This window comes from Natator depressus, chromosome 5 (genome assembly GCF_965152275.1).
Source record: "Natator depressus isolate rNatDep1 chromosome 5, rNatDep2.hap1, whole genome shotgun sequence".
Lineage (NCBI taxonomy): Eukaryota > Metazoa > Chordata > Testudines > Cheloniidae > Natator > Natator depressus.
Genome location: NC_134238.1, coordinates 69,298,865 through 69,318,799, shown reverse-complemented (window position 1 = coordinate 69,318,799; position 19,935 = coordinate 69,298,865). Strand labels below are relative to the sequence as shown.

General features: G+C 42.4%; 1 protein-coding gene across 1 annotated transcript in view; it reads right to left on the bottom strand.

The window, feature by feature from the left end:
- The window catches only part of CAMK4 (calcium/calmodulin dependent protein kinase IV), a 294,805-nt gene that overhangs the window by 260,440 nt on the left and 14,430 nt on the right, over positions 1 to 19,935 (bottom strand). The window lies entirely within an intron of this gene.

Here is a 19,935-nt window from a genome sequence, read left to right as displayed (position 1 = left end):
CTTAAAGATACTTTAAATCGCCACCATTCCTGCACAGTTCATTCTGTGGAGCAGCAAGATAACCCTTAGTTTGCAAACACCTGATCAAGCTGAAGACAGACTACAACAGTAGTCTGAAAGTTCACTTATAGAATTTGCTGCTGCTTTGTTAAAATTCAGAAAGACTTCTGATAGTCTACTGTGCTATACTTCAGCATTTGCTTCCCAAACCATTTGAAATTAAAGAATGAAATTGCTGTTAGTGATATGTGCATTAGTACTTTCAATACAACATTTTTTATGTCTATGCCTGTTGTCCCAGGTGTGAGGGAAACCTGAGCTCTTGGCTCTCCCAGTCTAGTAGAATTATATGAACAAACACAGCCAGTTGTCCTGTGCCAGATATATTCATCAATCCCTTCCATACCACACTGTGAAAATCGGTTTTATACATCTGAACCTAGCTGTTTCTAAAGCTATGTTGCAGATGTAACTGCAGTTGATACAATATGTTGAACACTGAAGGTTTGTTCCCATCAAAAACACCAACTTTAGCAACTTACACAAAAAAACTTACAAAAAAATATTCAAATGGTGGGTTCAATCATGCAGCAATGCAGCAAACAAGTTGTAATGTAACCTTGAACTTTGGGCCTCTGCAAGGCTGGACACTGAAAGGGATCTGCTAAATCTCTGAATAGAATGAAGACTTCATCATTCCTCATTAACACTTTCCGAGTAATTTGCTCAGCATCATGTATTAGAAATAAACCAAACAGAGAAAATGAACCATGTCCCCCTCATGTGGGATAGAGGCAAGTACTACTTCAAGAGGAGTTGGGAAATAAAAAATAAAACAAGGATTAAAGGAACAAGAAGAAACCCATTCACTTTCTAGCATGTACAAAGTTGACAAAAAGCCTTTACTGGTGAATAAGCAGGGAGTCAGGAGCACACTGTGGAAAATCAGAGACAGGTAAAAAATATTGGGAGACTATGAAACAATGTGTTTTCTTTTCTTCTATATGTACTTTGATTCCAGCTGAGTATCTGCTTCTTACTGAAACTGTCATGCTGAACAATGCAGGTATTTAAAATGATTCCTAGGCTTTCAAGTTAGCACTTCATTTCGTTGACTAGAAAAGAAAGGAACAAGCTGGCTGAAGACCGTTTTCTAGAAGGCTGAATTAGCTTGTTTTAGGGAATCCTACTTCTCCATCCATAATATCCCAGGCTTCTTTGCTAGTGCCCTTATTAGGAGAAATTCACACACACACACACACAATTTGGTATCAAAGATTCTCACTTTTAAAAGAAATCTGATTTGTTCAAGGGAGGCGGCAAGCATAGCGTGCAGCATCTGCCTCCAACCTGGCCTGAAGAGAACATCTCTAGGGATGAAAGGATGCTTTCAATCTTAAACCTTTTCTCCTGAGTCTGCCCACAACTGGCACCATCGTTATTTTGTGAGATAGACTCAGTTCACATTACCTGTAGTAGACTCAGCCAATGAACAGCAATCAGAACAGCATTCAGTCACTACTGATGTTGGCTGGCCTGAATTCAGCCCAGCCAACTAGAGGCAGAAACCTTCATATCTTATTACTAATCTCCAGATTTTATTTTAGGCTGCAGTTCAATCTGAACAGTTTATTAAGAAGAGAGTCTGACACAGTGAGAACAGAAAGGGAGAAAGTACTTCTTTAAAAATGCATTTTGCTTTGGAATGTGAATTCAACACAGCTACAAGGGCATCTCACTGTTTTGTTCTAATTACATTGCATGACAATCATGGGCCTGGACGGGACCCACTGAGAAGCCCAACACTGCAGAATGGAGGAGCACTGTCTGAATTACATCATCCTTGTTTTGTCACCTGCTTCCTCTTCAGACGATTTACTTTTGAACCAAGTACAATTCACTTATATTAGCAAGCACTTTCACTGACCTGACTGAAAATCCTTACTTTCTGTATTATTGAAGGACCATATTAAAATCATTTTTTCCAAGCAACAGAAAGCCAAGCAATAGAAATCAAGGGTCTCAGGAAAGGTAGATGGATTATATAATGGAATTCTGTAACTTTAGTTTTCAAAGATGGGTGAAAGATACTCAGTAATGTTTGCCACAACAGATTTTCCTCACACTTTTCAAGTTCACAAAATTACAAGAAACCAAAGGGCTTCTTATGGTGATGGTGGTGCAATGAAACGTACAATAAAGTCTTACGCTCAAAAATTGGCAGCTGTAAATTTTCTGACAGTGAACAGAATAGAGAGATGGACCCTGATTATGCTCAAGACACACTTTTAACCAGAGCCACTTAAAAAAAAATATTTATTTTGTGGCCATTTTTATTTCTTTTAAATCTGAGAATCTATTGTTTCCCTGATTTAAAAAGAATGTGTTATACAACAAATGGAAATGTTCTGGATAGAAGATCCGGAAGAAGCCAAGATGAAAGTCTCAGGTTATTTCCCCACTGTAGACCAGTATGCCTGAGGCCTCATATTTCAACTGTGAGCACTCACTGACTTCAGCTGGAGTTGTGTGTGTTCAGGTCACCTGACAATCAAGCCCTAGGGCTCATTGCTGGTGCAGATCATTAATGTCTCTCTTAGGGAGGGAGCAAGTTATCAGCTTCTCTAACAGAAACTTGATTGCATCCTCTGCTCGAGAAACCAACACCAGAAGCTGGGTAACTATCAGCAAGTATCACATCTTCCATTTTTTGGTTAAGATCACAGAGAAGGTTGCAGTGAAACAACCCTGAGTACCTCATTGCCTCAAATCTCCATGATCCCTGTCAATTTTGTTTAAGACCTGTGTACCAAATCTAAGCTACACTGGTTGTATTGAAGCCAATCCTCCCATAAACAACTGAAGATCCAGTGTCCTTAATGATACTGTGAGATATGTCAGTAGCTTTTGACACTGTTGATCATGAGGTATTGTTAACTTCACCTGCCAGACTCCAGCAGTGGATGGGGCTGATGTTAGGTGGGCTCCAATGTTTCCTGGTTAAACGCTCCCAGAAAGTGATATGAGGAGGTTGTGCCTCTTCTCTGAGAGCTATTATGTAAAGTTCTGCAGGTATCCATCTGGTCTTCCCTCCTGTTCACGGTGTATACAGAGCTGTCAGCAGGGTCAGGGAGAGGATGCAAGCGGCAGTGTTTTCAGTATGACAGCTCTCCACTCTATATTCTAGTGCTCCTGACCCAGTCATTGCTGTTGCACATCTTGCCCAGGGCCTAAGGGAGGGTGGGACACAGCTGAGAGCCAGGTGGCTGAAGCTCAATATAGATAAGGCTGAGGCAATACTGATAGGATATGGGAAGCATCTGGCTGATATAACGAGGCTGGTGTCTCCCCCTTCGACTAATGGTGTGCTCCTGCCTTTTGTTACTTAAGTTTGCACCTTGGGGTTTTACTGACTCCCTAGTTGCTGCTGGATGATCATACAGCAGCAGTGTCTAGGAATGCTTTTTACCATCTGTACTTGGTCAGGAGATTGTGACTTTAGTTGTGTTTTTTTCAGACACACAGATGCAAACCTTACTAAGGTAAGTAACCATGCCTTTGTCATCTGAAGGTGGGATTACTACAATGCACTCAAACAAAAGGTTCCATTTTAGGCCAATCCAGAAATTTAAGATAGTGGCTAGCTGTATTCTGCACTTACTGAGCAGCACATCTCTGTGGCAGTATAGGTCACGGGTCCTTCATGATCTGTACTGGCTACCTGTTGGTTTCCTGGTTGAATTTAAGGTGCTGATTTTGATCTATCAATCCTGAAATAGCTTTCAACCTTGCTACTTAAGAGACTGCTTCTCTCCATGCACCGATCAATGGGAGCAGTACGTAGGACAGAGGGGATTTGGGCCTGAAGACTAAATGGATCCAGAGGGGGGCACGAAGGAATTATGAGGGAGATTTCAAGGTGCATGAGGGAGAGAAGAAAGAGGGGAAAAAAATGTATAGTTTCCACATCTGGTTTTGGCTGGAAATGCAATAACCAAAATACCATGAGAAATGCTATTCTACAGTTTTTGGCTCAGCTGAAACCTGGAAGTACTAAAAATGTCAAGGGAGACCTAAATTTTGCAAAATGTTTGCCTTGGCGGCTTGTTCAAACTGCTTCAGATAAGCTTCAAAGAAGCATTGTACCTGAACTTGAGAATGTTATGTTTGCCCATTGCTAATGTAAACTGGGAGTTTCAAAAAGAAAAGCCTAAAGCAAGACTTCTAAATCCATATTTATGTACCCACCTCAATTTCAGAAGAGCTGAGCACCCTACAGCTCCCATTAATTTGAAAGTGGCAAGGAACTAGGTGCTTAGCACCTTTAAAAAAACAGGCAAGGGAGTCATGATATCACCCCCATGAGCAGCGCCACCCTATACATAAACATGGATTGTAATTGGTTCCAATTTTAAACACATGTATGATGACATAATTACATTAAGTAACCTTGCCCCATTAACCTCGACAGACCCCTTCAAGGTCTGTTTACAGCCACGCATTGTTGATTTTTTGTACATTCAAGTGCATGAGGGCTATTGTAATGTGAGGTCATGAATGAGTATTGACAGAATGAAAGCTGACAGAAAAGACCCAGTGTGCCAAAGGGCTGATTGTTCATAAACTATTGATTAGCGAGCACTGGAAAAAAAAAAAAAAACCAACAAACAGCAATTACCCACTTAGCTGTGCCGTGAGTATACTTCAATCTTATATTCCAGTAATGAATGACTGGGTGGAAATATTGTCAAGCAGCAACACACATTTCTCGATTAAGCCACAGAAGAAATATCTTTCCTTTAATCATTTCCAGTGCCACTAGCAAACTGCAAGCTACTTTGTCCCAGATATTGTATTGTACTGACCATTTTCTGTTCCAACAAGCCATACTTAACAGTAAGTGCTATTTTTCAATCTGCTTGTCTACAAGCTATTAACTCAATTTCCAGCTTTCAATTTTTATTCTCAGCTGATCAGCAAGATAGAGGAATTGATTACTCATGTGGAAAGGTAGGATAACATAACTAAAACTCTGCATTGCTTCAGTCATGATGATTTCTGTACAGCTGCATTCACAGTAATTAATGCAGTGCAAAGGGATATAAAAAATACCAACAAAAGTATTTCAGAACCTTAAAGGGCAGTGTGACCGGGTGCCTGGATGGACCACGCTGAGAATGCTATACTCAGGGCAGACTGCAGCGAAGGGGGCAGACAATCCCCAGTACTGGTGGTTTATTCTATAATTAGATTCACCAAACCAGTAACAGACCAGCTTCTGTAATACCACATTGATTAGAAGAAGCTATCTACAGTCTCCTTTAAGCAATTCAGTCCTTGGTCCCCATCTAGACAATCACATCTAATATAGCGAGGTTTACTGAAAACCTGATTCACCATATGTGAATTTCACCAGTCTCAAAGGACCGGACACTGATCCCCAAGTCAATATGAATTTCATATCTTACCCAATAATTACACAGATGCCAAACCTTTACTAACTAAAAGATTAAAGATTTAATAACAAAGGGAAAAGGAAAGAAGAGAGTTGCAGTGGTTAGAGATCAATATACATACAGATATGAGTAAAGCCCTTAGGTCAGTTTCATAGCAGAGATGGTGAGGCTGCTGATTTGTAAAAGTCTTTCTGGAATCAATTTAAAAGGTTATAGTCCAATAGGCAGTCCAGGTCAAGAGTCTGTTAGAGTTTTTCCATGCATTTTCCAGGTTATTTCAAATAATTATTTGGAAGATCTCCATCTTATGACATATTTTCCCAATTTGAACAGATTAGAGATGGCAGGATCAGGCTTGGGGCTTTCCTTTAAAGTCCTCTAGCAAGCTGATAAACCTCTTGACACAGCAGGAGCTTCCCTGAGGAAGAATAGGCAGTGCAGATAGTTGCTTTGAAGCTAATCTTCTACTTCCTATGCATACACAGGTAAACTAGTTGCATTCATTCACAAAAAGCAATTAGCCATTCAAACTATCAAGACAGTTCACAGGTGATTTACTATGTGGAATTACAAGGAGAGATTAGGACAATGATAGTATTAGGCCACAAGTCCCATCTAAATGATAATATCCCCTTTTGATCTCTGAGTCAATAGAATACAGTAATGAATCATTAGAAGACAGGAACAGGATTTAGCATCTACAAGCCAATTAGATCACTTTGTTATATTTCTAATAGAATGCAGGTAAACACTTAGGCCACATCTACAGGATCGGCGGGTAGTGATCGATCAATCGGGGATCGATTTATCACGAATAGTGTAGACGTCACTCTGCCATCGACTCCGGAACTCCACCACGGCGAGAGGAGGAAGCAGAGTTGACGGGGGAGCGGCGGCCATCGATCCCGCACCGCAAGGATGCGAAGTAAGTGATTCGAAGTCGATCTAAGATACGTCAACTTCAGCTACGCTATTCTCGTAGCTGAAGTTGCGTATCTTAGATTGATCCCTCCCCAGTGTAGACCAGGCCTTAGTGTCTACCCTTGATTTCTACTGCTGGTCTAGTACATCTCTTTGAAATTCACATACTAGTAGACAGTCTTCATTACATTTCAATGCCTCTTGTTAAGTTGTCATGGGTCACACCCAGGTTGGTTAGTCTGTCAGTGGCACAGGCAGATTCTCTGCCCTACCCATGCTCTGCAGGGTTACACTGGAAGGATGAGCATGGGGGGAGGGAGAGGCATAGAGATCTGGGTGCAGCTCCCTGCTCCTCAGCCACTTGACACTGGCATAAATTAAAGATGTAGGGACCAGTGAAGAAGTAGATGTAGTGGACCTCTGCTCCATGATATCCTTATGCCTCAGGCCCACAGCACCCCTGACATGCTCCTTCTCTTCCCTTGTGCCAGGGGTGGGGGAACAGCTGGTACAAGAGGCAGCCAATCCACCACTGTCTGCTTTCCTCAGGCTGAGAGATCTCCTGCACATCTACTGGCTTTCAGCACTACTAGAGAATCTGCCCCTAATAATTGTAAAAATCATTGTTCTGTGAAAAGTTTGGCATCTACTGAACAAATGAAGATGTGGTATTTTAGAAAGATTTAATTGGTAAAATGTTCAGGATAGCCAGGTCCACCCCAACTCCCAGCATGTAGCCCATATACGCGCACACAACATTTTACAGCATAACTAGAAATGCTTCTGGGAAATTTTCAAACGACTGGACAGAGCTGGCCAGAAATCAGAGGTGGAAAACTCATAAGATGCCACCCATAAAATCCCCTTGGAACGGAATTCTCCCAGACACTACAGATTTTCAGCTTAATGAAAGTGCAAACTTAAATGTTTCTATTATACCATAAAAATGGACTTATTCTGACAAAATTTTAAATCCAGTACTGCATATGCATTACCTAAAGAAACAGTGACAATTTTAGACAACCTTTGTACTAGTCAGATCCTGAAGATACAGTGCTGCACAAAATACCAAGGAGTCAAAGAAGATTTCAGTTTGAATTCTAGATAAGGATGCACTGGAAAAATAAAGACTGAAGCATTGATGATATCAAGGAATCCTTAGTATTGAATCTGCTAACACCACCACAGACAGATACTGAAAAATCAATAAAAATGGTTAAGAGAGAGAAAGCAAACAAACCAAAGACACTTACTTCAAACACTAATATCAAAACAAACTAGAAACACTGCAACAGGAAGACTGATGCATTTCTGGCAAGACAGACCATGTTTTGATGGTCTGAGTACACAGAGGAAGCTCCTCGGGGACCACAGGGAGCATATTTTGGAGAATTGTTGTGCCTTTTTGCTACAGTCTCTTGTTCATATTCAGACCTTGCATAGAGCAAAACTATTCCAATGACTGCTTACACCAGCACTATGTTTGGTCCTCTCTTTTAGGGACATGTGGCTCTAAGTCCTATAGAACTGTGGAGCTTTTTTCCTTTGCTTTGACACAGAAAATGAGGTATCCCGTCTTTGTATGCTGAGTGACAAACAAGAGTATCATTGCTATGTAGGTCAGAAAGCCAGCAGAAACCTGACATGCAGTGTTTAACGCTGGTGGGAAGAATGGACTAGATTTCAGCAAAGAATGGTAGATAGCATTCCACCAACTCCCCCTTCCCGTTTTGGGAACTAATTAGAAATACAAGTTACATAGAGGTAGAAGCGCTCACCACCCCAAAAGTAACAACAGAGATGAAAAACCATGTACTCCTTAATTATACTTTTAAATCCCACACATGTAGCATCTGTCAAACATAGGGCCCGATTCTTCACTGCCTTTCATCTCACGTAGTCATTTACTCCCATGGTTTGAATAGAACCGAGCCCAAAGGGGAGAATGGGGTAAAGAGGCACCCAAACTACAACTCCCATAAGGCACCATGGAACATAGGTAGATGTAGTCTAATGTTGAACTGACTCAAAATGAAATATTTTGATTCAGGAATGTTGAAACATTTCATTTGAATTTTAAAAATGTCAGAGCAGTTGAAAAAGGTTCACATCTTGATTTCAGATGAAGACAAAAGCTGAAATACTGGACTACACAATGGCATGGAAATTCTGATTTTCACTCAGTTCTACTCATTCACTAATTGTGACCATTTGCATAAACAGGTTTTTGTTTTCAGGAGTGCCTGAGGGGGAACAGCTGTTCATCATACTACATATGAACACGTGTGTGCTAATCATTTGCTACTTGTTATTTTCCTGTTTTAAAACTTATCATCCAATAAGGGAGAAAAAATAATATAAGGCATTGTAGGCGACCAATCACTCACTACAAACAACAGTTCAAGAGCCACCCAAAGGCTAAAACTTATTTGACCAAGCTATCTGGCAAGTATTTACAAATAATGAATGCAGTCATATAGATCCAGCGGTATGTCTATACTTCGAGCTGGGGAGGTAAATTCCAGCTTGAGGAGATATACCTGCATCAGCTCTCATTGAGCTAGGACACTAAAAACAGAATATAGCTGTGGCTGTATGAGCAGGTAGCCACCCCACGTACCCACCTACAGTCTTGAGATTAGGATTTGTTGGATAATTTGTTTACAATAAACCATTTGGCCAGCTCTAATTATACCTCCATCTTCTGTTAGGAAATATGCCTATTATGATTATTTCTGCCACTAAAGGTATTTTATCTTGTCTGAAGTCAAACATAGGAATGTGATGGCTACATTTTTTAATTTGGATAGTTTTCCGGATGTCGTAAACACTACCTAGATTAGATGCTGCAGCTTTACACAGCTGAAGAGTGGCATTATAGCAACAGGGGCTATTGTTTCCATTTTATATCTACCCAAGCGGAGGCTTCAAACTGGTCACAAAAGATATAATTCCACAGATGATAAAGAGGAGACTAAGTGGCTGATCTGCAATTTGGAATAAATAATTCTTTAGAAATGTAAGAGGATACTTTTTATACAATGCAGCTAGTCAAACAAGCTCTATACAAAGCTTCTTTCAGTACTAAATAAAATGCCTTTTTAACCTGATTTCATTCCAATTACACCTGCTTTAGAACAAAACAAGGAACAAAGGATTTTAATGTAAATACAAGAAAGACCTTACCTTTTTCCTTATTATGATGGAAACTGGTTTTCTTTTTATGAAAGGAAGGGTGTCAAGGTTCCTCCCCCACTCTGAACTCTAGGGTACAGATGTGGGGACCTGCATGAAACACCTCCTAAGCTTATCTTTACCAGCTTAGGTCAAAACTTCCCCAAGGTACAAAATATTCCACCCTTTTGTCCTTGGATTGGCCGCTACCACCACCAAACAAATACTGGTTACTGGGGAAGAGCTGTTTGGACACGTCTTTCCCCCCAAAATACTTCCCAAAACCTTGCACCCCACTTCCTGGACAAGGTTTGGTAAAAAGCCTCACCAATTTGCCTAGGTGACTACAGACCCGACCCTTGGATCTTAAGAACAATGAACAATCCTCCCAACACTTGCACCCCCCCTTTCCAGGGAAATGTTGGATAAAAAGCCTCACCAATTTGCATAGGTGACCACAGACCCAAACCCTTGGATCTGAGAACAGTGAAAAAGCATTCAGTTTTCTTACAAAAAGACTTTTAATAGAAATAGAAGTAAATAGAAATAAAAAAAAATCCCCCCTGTAAAGTCAGGATGGTAGATACCTTACAGGGTAATTAGATTCAAAATATAGAGAACCCCTCTAGGCAAAAACCTTAAGTTACAAAAAAGATACACAGACAGAAATAGTTATTCTATTCAGCACAATTCTTTTCTCAGCCATTTAAAGAAATCATAATCTAACACGTACCTAGCTAGATTACTTACTAAAAGTTCTAAGGCTTCATTCCTGGTCTATCCCCGGCAAAGACAAAATATAGACAGACACACATACCCTTTGTTTCTCTCCCTCCTCCCAGCTTTTGAAAGTATCTTGTCTCCTCATTGGTCATTTTGGTCAGGTGCCAGCGAGGTTACCTTTAGCTTCTTAACCCTTTACAGGTGAGAGGAGATTTCCTCTGGCCAGGAGGGATTTTAAAGGGGTTTACCCTTCCCTTTATATTTATGACAAAGGGGAAGGAGAAATAAAGGCTACTTTGGTAAAGTGTTTTGCAACATTGCTTTTCCAATTCACATTGACACAATCTAGTAATTCTTATGAATTTTACTGCATGGTTACTGGAAGGTGACATAAGGTTATTAAGTTCTAAACAATGGCCCCAATTCTGTTATTACTTGCACAAGTGTCATTCAACTGACATACAGTGGAGCTACTCTTGATCACTGTTCCCTTTAAGCTGTGCACGTGTGCGTGCGCACAGATCCTAAACCCCACACACACAGCGAAACACCGCGCGCTCAAAAAATGAAATACTACATCGGAGCCAGGCCAAAATATCATTTACGGGTGACTTTTGACATTGTTCGCCCCCATCTATCAACACAGCCAGATTCTACTAGCTGGCAAGGGGGGGAAAGGGATAATGTATACGCATTTTACTCGCTCGGGCGCATTTGTCTCATGGGGCACAAATTTGAACTCTGCTTCAAAAATTTGCACAGAAGAAATTTTTTGTGCACACGGCCTGTCAAAAATTAGAGGGAACATTGCTCTTGATTTAAACTGCCGTAATTGAGAGGAAATCAGGCCCAATATTTGTAATCCTCCCCAGAGACCAAACTGAAGGAATTAAAAATTACAATTGCCTTTTCAATGTAGGGTGACCAGATGTCTCGATTTTATAGGGACAGTCCCGATATATTTAGGACTTTTTCTTATATAGGCACCTATTACCCCACCCCAGTCCTGATTTTTCACACTTGCAATCTGGTCACCCCAAGTGCACTTAGTTATTATTACAGAGGAATCTTAATTATCCAGATCATTTGGATGATGCCAGATATGCTCAGGGAATCAATAGGACACATACACACAAATACTAAGAATTCACTATAAACTACAATGCAGATAGTGATGTTGGTGGAGAGAGTTGGTTGGATCAGGACTCCTGCTGTATATTGTGTGTTTGAGCTAGTGTAAACCTAATTTTATAACAGGAAAAGCTGACAGGTAAATATTTACCAGCTAAGAAAGTAAACGATTCAATGGAGTTGCACTAGTGTAATAGAGCAGAATTTTGGATTTAACATTTTCAAAAATGTGTCAGTGAAAGTGTACTGTACATTCCACACCAGCCCGTGACAAAATTTATCTTGAAGTGCTATTGCCGTAAAACAATCATTAGCCTTTTCCCTCTTTTCTTGGATACATAATAAGGATTTAGCCTTTTAACAGCATCATGTGAAACAATACCATTATATGCCATAGGAATCTGAATCTTACTGTTACCATCTATGCCCAAAGCATCACTCTCAAAATACTTTCAGATATTCCCTGGCTCAGAATGTCAGATAGGTGCAGAATGCCTAAGAGTTCAGACCTTTTAGACTAATATAAGCAAGAACCTACAGAGTTAAAAATTGCTGACAAATTACATATCTGAGTACTTCTGACCACGTGAAAAGGATATTTAGTTCCCTTGCTCAAAAAAAAAAAAAAAAAAAGACAATAATTTGTCTCCAAAATAAGTCTCCAGAAAAGGAGACTACAACAACTATTTGAATATTAAGCATACAATAGTAGTTCTTCTGCAGAAGGGATCTAAAAGTCCATTCATTTTAATCAAGCATTTCAGGATTCATTGATATTTTAAACCAGATATCATCTGAATATTCTAACCACTAATAATATGATCCCATGGACAGAGTGCACTTGATATATGTTTATTTTCATGAAAAATATTCACACTCTTTGTATCATCATTCACTTGGCTCTATTCATGACATTGTTGATTTATGATGATAAAGATAGCAAATGGTCTCAGGTGGAAGTGTACAAAGCAGGTATTAATCCTTGTTGGGGGAAATATGGAAAAATGAATATAAACCACACATGCTGTATCGATATTTTAGCTTATTCTCCAAACCTGAGCAAGTGTGGTTTTCCAAAACTGTGCAGAAAGGTCACAGGGAGATGTGTTATCTATTTGTGGTGGGGAGAGTTGGGGAAAGAGTATGGGAGGACAGCATCCCTTCTGAGGTAAAGATACAGTTTTAATAGCTTATCTGTGCTATCTGGTGGTTATGTTCATGGTGAGGTGCGTGTCTTTGGGTGGAGGAGGAGAAGGTAACACCAAAGTAGTTTTTTTATGAATACACATACACAAAAAATCTAGAAACAGTTGATGAGTAAAGCATGGTTTCCAGCTCTAAAATGGATGCGGGTCGATTCTAATCCCTTCTGCAACAGTTCCAGGCAAAGGTCCTTTGCCATTATGCTCCTGCTGAAAGACTGCACTCCCATTACTGTCTTCTGCAACATCCTCATCTCCGGCCTCGACAAATGCAATCTTGCCTCATTTATATCCTGTCATGGATCCACAGACTCGGTGCTATGGCCCCAGCTTTGGAGCAACGTCTAGGAGGAACCCTTTCAAGGTGCCAGACCTCCAAGAGATCTCACATTTCCTTCAGGATAAGCCACACAGCTTCACCGCCTCCTTAGACTGGATGACTGGGTCTGCAGCACTCCTTCACACTGTGAGCTTTGTTCCGTGAAGACCAAGAGAGACAGACCCCGATGGAGACTCTTCAGGGACTAATGTACCTTGCCAATCCTTTGTCACAGCATTGTCAGAACAGTAGGGTTTATTAGCCATCTGGAACACAGCATAGGAAGCCCTTAGGTTAGCACAGAGGAATGAAGGTCAAAGCATAGTGACCATTCTGGGTAGTGCAAAGCCTAGCCATGCTATAGCAAGCATCATTGTTTGAGCGGTCTCTCTCCCCATCCGATCTCCCCCATCAGACTCCAGGTGAGAGCCCCGACTGCCTCCAGCAGCCAACACTTACCCCATCTCACACCTCTCCAGTCCTTTGTTCTCACGCTGGAGAAATTTTGCGCTGCCCCGCCCACTGAGAGGAGAGGAAGTCTCTCTCTCTGGGTCATTGGCTGCTAGGTATCAATGTCAGAAGACAATAGTAAATCCAGTTGCCCTCAGATGCTCCACTGATATGGGGGCCGAGACCCAGACAGCTAGGCAACACCCATATCTATGTCTCTTCACCTACCCTGAGAGCAAACTACCGTTCCCTACCCGCTAGGTAACAATGCTGCACACAGAGGAAGCTAAGGACACAGGCCTCATAACAATATTACAAAAAAATTCCACTTAGTCACATATCAATTCAAAACACTGCTGTAAAGATAATTTTTCTGGCTTGTCACTTTGATCATGTCACCCCTCTCTTTGTGTCCCTCTACTAGCTCCCCTTTCTCCACTGCACCAAACACAAAACTACTTGACTCCACTTCCAAGACTCTTCATGGCCCTTCTCCATCCTCCTTATTATCTCTCATTTGCTATAGAGATGTAAACTCTGACCTCCACTCTGCCAATGATGGCATATTTCCCTTACTTGTGCTTGTTTGAAACTGTAACCTTTGTGTTTTCAATCATACTGCTCTTTATATACAGGTATCCACAAAGGCAGCTTATTGTCCTCCTTAAAACTTATCTGATTTGATGCCTACAAAATAGTTGTCAACAGTTAGGCAGCTGGCATGCTGAGACCACTGCCTATCATCCTGATCAATACTGTCTCATTGTTTCCTCATGCTGTGTCAGTTGTCTCCTGTCTTATATTTAGACTGTAAACTCCTTGGGGCAGGGACCCGGTTTTTTGTTCTGTGGTTGTACAGCACCTTGCATAGTGGGGAGTCTTGATCCATGACTGAGGTTCCATGGAGCTACTATGAGATAAACAACACTCACTGTACAGTACCAAACCTGCTGTAGACCTTGAGGGTACATGTGCACAGCAGTGTGTCAGAGAACCCTGGGCTTGAGCAGCTACATTGCATTTTAACTCTCTGTTAAGAATCTTCTGACCAGTATTCACACCTTGGGCTCTGGCATCTGCACTGCAGTGCACAGACCTGAGTCAAAGTAACCATATCCCAGAGTGCCTACTGACCCCCTCATGTCACCACTCTAGCCCTAAGAACATGGTGCATTATGGGAAAACTCTACTGCCCATGCTGCACATTACAGGAAGTTTGAACCACCCACCAACACAGCTTGCCGAGCAGCCATTATGTTCTGTGGACTCCCAGCCAGAGCTAGCAACCTGAAGGAAGTGCCTTTTGACAAACTTCTGCTTGCTCTTTCACTCCTGTGTCAGGAAACCGGCAGAGCATCCACGAGGCACTGGTGGACATTTCAGCAGTGTTTTCTGTCCCACCACAGGTACCTGACAGATTTCCTGATGGAGCTGCAGGAGGAGAAAGAAGAGTACTCTAGCATCACAGACTAACACTGGCAGATGCTGCAGTATACTTGGCATAGCCACTGATGACCCCTATGTACATGGCAGCTTCTAGTGCAGGGCAACAAGCATGGACTAATGGCACCACATGATCATGCAGACCTGGGATGACCAGCAGAAGATCCAGAACTTTCACATGAAGAAAGCCACATTTCTGGAGCTTCGTGAGCAGCTTGCCCCCACCCTCCAGAGTAAAGACACACATCAGAGGTCACCCTTGCTGGTCCAGAAGCAGATTGTTATATCTGTCTAGAAGCTAGCTACCTCAGACTGCTACAGGTTCATTGCCAACCAGTTTGGGGTTGGAAAGATGACTGTAGGTAAAGTGGTGGTAGAGGTGACTAAGGCAATCAGGCATGTGGTTTACCCCAAGGTGGCAGGCATTAAAAATATTCCACAGGTAACTGCTGGTTTTGAGAGAATGAGGTTTCCTAACTGGCGAGGCCATTGATTGGACTCACTTGTCCATACTTTACTTTGCCCTCCTCGAGGAGACACGAGTACCTAAACCGCAAAGGGTGCAACTCCATTGTTATGCAGACACTAGTGGACCTCAGAGGCAGATTTATGAATGTCAAAATTGGCTGTATAGGAAAATTTCACGATGCCAGAGGTTTTTTTGCCTATATTCATGGACAGGCTGGGACACTATTCTCACCAAATGACATTGACAAATTATGTTACTGTCCCCACTGTTATTCTGGAGGACCCTGCATACTCTCTCTTTTGCCTTGGCTTATGAAACCATACCCTAATTTCAGAGGCCCTGGCAAAAGAAGGTTTAATTACACTCTCAGCAGGTGTAGAATGATTACTGAATGTGCTTTTGGCACATTAAAATCTCGTTGGAGGTGTCTACGGACCTGTTTGGATGCCAGTGTAATTAATGCTGTCCGCATTACTGTGGCTTGCTGTGCTCTTCACACCCTGTGTGAAGCCAGACGTGAGCCATTCCCCCAAATGGCCCTATGACAGCGAGGGGATGCTGGATCAGCACTCCCAGCCAGAAAGTGCAGCTACCACTGCAGGAGCTGGTTGCACCCAGGCAGGAGAAGTAAGAGATGCTTTGTGTGCTCACATTAGGGACTCACAGGTACTATTGCCCCTCTTCCACTGGGCTATGCATGAATATGCTGTGGGGAGGAGAGAGAGAGAGAGAACACAGAGCAATGGATCATTTTGGGCAGGGGACAGTACCTGGGAGGGGTGGTCTTGACTGCCATGGAATGCAAGTCAGAATGACATGATGAAAAATGAATTTGTTTGTGCGGTGGGGGCCGCACAATGGCTGTACAGATGGAATTTACTGAAGAGCTATACCTAGATAACTAGAGAAATACTGTTTGCTTTGTAATGCTTAGTTACTCCTTAACATGTTTTTAGCTTTATTATCTCAAATCATAATTGTATGATGTGATGCACAGATTACAAATAAACAGACATGTTCTGTTTTCAAGAAAGTTTATTGCTATCAGTGCATCACAGTCTTGGGCAGGCCAGCTGCCATTACAAAACCATACATCCAAACAGAAAGGGCAGGAAATAGTTCATAACCAGCACAATCCGCCTATTGCTGGATGTCCCCTGGCCCCAAACTCGCCTTTCTCTTTACACATTTACTCTTCCACTCCACTCTCCTGCCCCCAAGTGAGGTTTACACTGGAGAGGGGTGGAAAAAGGAAGGCTGCACGGTGTTTAATTGTCCTGCCCAGCAACTAATGAGTCCTGAATACAGGGGCCGCCCCGACAGGGAATTGTCCAAGCTACTGCTGGGCTGAGGGTATGTTGCAGGGGCATCATGCCATGGCATGGAGAGGCAGCAGGGACCAATATTCTTGTAGCCATTATAGACAGGACTTTCTGGAACAGTTTTCTCTGTTGGGCTCTGTCCTCCCCACTTAGCTGCCGCTCCTGTTCCAGTAACTGTTTACCCTGTCCTCCCCCTGGGCAGCATGCCTTAGCCTTTCCTCCTGCCCGTCAGCATGCTGTTGTTTCAGTCTTTTATCCTTCTTCTTCTGGTACTGGACCTGCTGGTCTGCCCTCTCAAGAACATCGATTATAACTTCATCACAGAAGCGCCTCCTTTTGGAATGGTCCGTGAGTATGTTGGGCCAGAGATCGAGTTCCTGAAGAACAGCAGGCAGGATGGGTTGAGGGTCCTGAAACAGGACAAGAAACAGGGTGTTATTGTTTAAAATAGCTCTGTGGAAGAGCACAGAATTAATAACTGTGGAATTCAAGGACAAAAAATATAACAGTTCTAAAGTGAACCTACACACATTGTGAAGGGGATGCGTCAGTCCTCACACTGTCTCTAGATACAGCTTTGTTAATCATAGTTAAAGAAGTGCAAAGGCAATGGTAAGTTTAAAATTAAAACCTTTACTCTGCTTCATAAAAAGTTCATAACTAATTGCCATATGAAGGAGAGGCGGGTGTGTATAGAGCCCTTGCTGCAAACAGCTTTTTCTGTCATATCGGGCCTTTCATATTTTTAAAAACATAACTGTTCTTGTGGTGCCCTAGTGGCAGAGAGAGATGTTATTCCAAACTGCTGGAGGAAAACTTGCAGTGTATGCAGCAGAAGTATTCAAACGAACAGTGACCGAATAGCATATCCTGGAGGGGAATGGACTCAGTGCTTAATCTGTGCCAGGGCCTGGCACTTCATAGCCCCAGCACCTCTGGCTTGCTGCACCAGTTATGAAAAAAAAAATCTCTATTTTTTGGTCTGAAGTGTGTTTTTCTTAAAAATTCTCGACACAATTGTATCCATCAGGACACTAACCAGGACGGGGCAAGCGGGACAGCCACCTGGGGTGCAAATCCGAGGGAAGGAGGCCAGAAAAATGGGGCAGACAAAAAAAAAAGTAGGGGGTAGAGCCCTGCAGCAGGACTGGGATCCCGCGGGTCCCATTACCATACCACCCTTACTTCTGCACTGCCTTCAGAGCTGGGTAGCCAGAGAGCAGCCTTACATGAGAGTATCAATTAAACACATGGCTTTCCCTGTTACTTGCTGTATGCAAAACTCTCTGAAATCTGCAACATGATTCCACTCCAGTATCCGCCCCACCAGGCTTACCTCTGACAGAAATGGACTTGGCTTGGGAATACAGAATACTGTTTCCCAAACACACACAGTTCACTGTTTACAGGAAGCTGCATAGACCCAGGAAGAGTGACTGCATAGTGGCAAATATCTAATTAATGACAGGAAAACAAGAATGACCGTAGCAAATCGGAAGAGGAGGGCTGCCTAGATGCCATGATGCAATCTGCCATTAGTGACTAAACAGTGATCACCATTTTTGCATTGCTTCTTAAAGCAGAAATCCCTCCCGTTAATGTAATAATAAACAGTAAATTTAAATCAGACACTTACCTGGCTCTGGGGAGGCTTCTGTCCCCATGGAGTTCTCAGCAGGCTTGGCTGCAGCCTGTTCCTCGGGGCAAACAGCTCTTCCAAGTAGGGAACGGGAATCTGCTGTTGATCCTGATCCACACCCAGCTCTGGGACTGGTTTAATTAAAAAAGTCACTTCATGATCCTGGCTGGGAGCCTGCTGTTGGCTTCAACCAGTCCCCATGCTGCATTCTGGTGGATAGCAGGGCACCATCCTGCCTCACCAGGTCGTCATGAAACATGGTTGGCTCTGTGCTGGGCGCAGTGTCCAGACCCGGTCAAAGTTATCATAAAAGGGGCATGTCGTTGGCAAGTTGCCTGACGTGCAATTCTTATCCCTTGTCTTCCTGTATTCACTCTTTAGCCTCTTAATTCACTTACTGCACTGATTACCTGTCCAGAAACTCTGCAGAGCTGCCAGCTTTTTAGCTATCTGCCGGTATTTCTGGTGCTTTTGCTGAAATCCACAGTTCTACTGGCCTCACGCCACAGATTCACCAAAATCTGGCTGTGCTCTAGTGGCCAAGAAGCAGCTCACTTTGCAAAAGGCTTGATCAGATCAATGTCCATTTCAGACCCTGGAAGCTCTCCGATACTGTGCTTGCAGATTGGTGATCAGAAGACAATGGGTTAACACCTGTCATTCGCAAAGGGGGGTGGCTTCCATTTGCAATAGAGTGCACTGCAGATTGTTAGCATAGAGAGGACTAAGGAAGTTGCCCCAAGGAACTCTGGCATTCCTCCAGCTAATTTCTTGGACTCAAGTAAACTGGTGCCATGTCTACCCTGCAAAGCAATAGGGCTCGGACACTGTGTTCCGGCTTGACCCAAGCTCGGACCATCCAGCCCTGCAGGGTCCTGGGATCCTGGTTTCAAGCCCTGGATTAGGGCAACTGCAGTGTGGATGCAAGAGGAGTGAGGGGGGCTTGCCCTGAGATCAGGTTTACACTGCTGTGTAGACATACCCTGAGCTTTGCCCTGACAATACTAAGCATTAGGTCTTTGGTTTGGGTGGAGTTAAGTCTGTTTTTTGCATAGACTTGCTCATTCTACTATTGCATACAATTATAGTTTTAATAGTTGCCCTGTTAACAGAGAAACGTACAGCTGCATTCTCTAAGCTGTTAGTATAACTTCTGATATTTTTGTTGGTGAAGGACATTTCATTTTAATCACTAAATTTACTGTGTAATTTTGCATGCCTGTGGATGTTGGTATAAATCAGAGAATCTGAACATCCTGGAGTTTCCAGATTTGGCTCTGTAACAGGGCTTGTTTGCCCATCAAGGCAGGCTGCAGGCCTGGCACAGTCCTCTTGCAGACCCTTAACAGAGATCAGGCTAAGATATGAGGTCTGATCTATACCCCAAAGTTCAAATCCAGGTATATCACTATTTTCAAAGGAAAGACTTAAAAATCTCAAGAATAAATAGGAACGAGGCTATAGCACTCAAAACATGTTCAAGAAAAGCTATAAACATCCAGCAAACCAAGAATCATTTCACTTGGTTAGGAAAATTCTCATTTCCATGAAGATAAGGTCTAATTTTAATAAAATGCATTCTTCTTAAGTACTCAGTGCACATTAATGGAGACAACTTAAAATGTGAAAAGTATGGACATTATAGCCTGTATGTGTCTGTTTTTCTTTAACTGGCAGTAAGAGTTA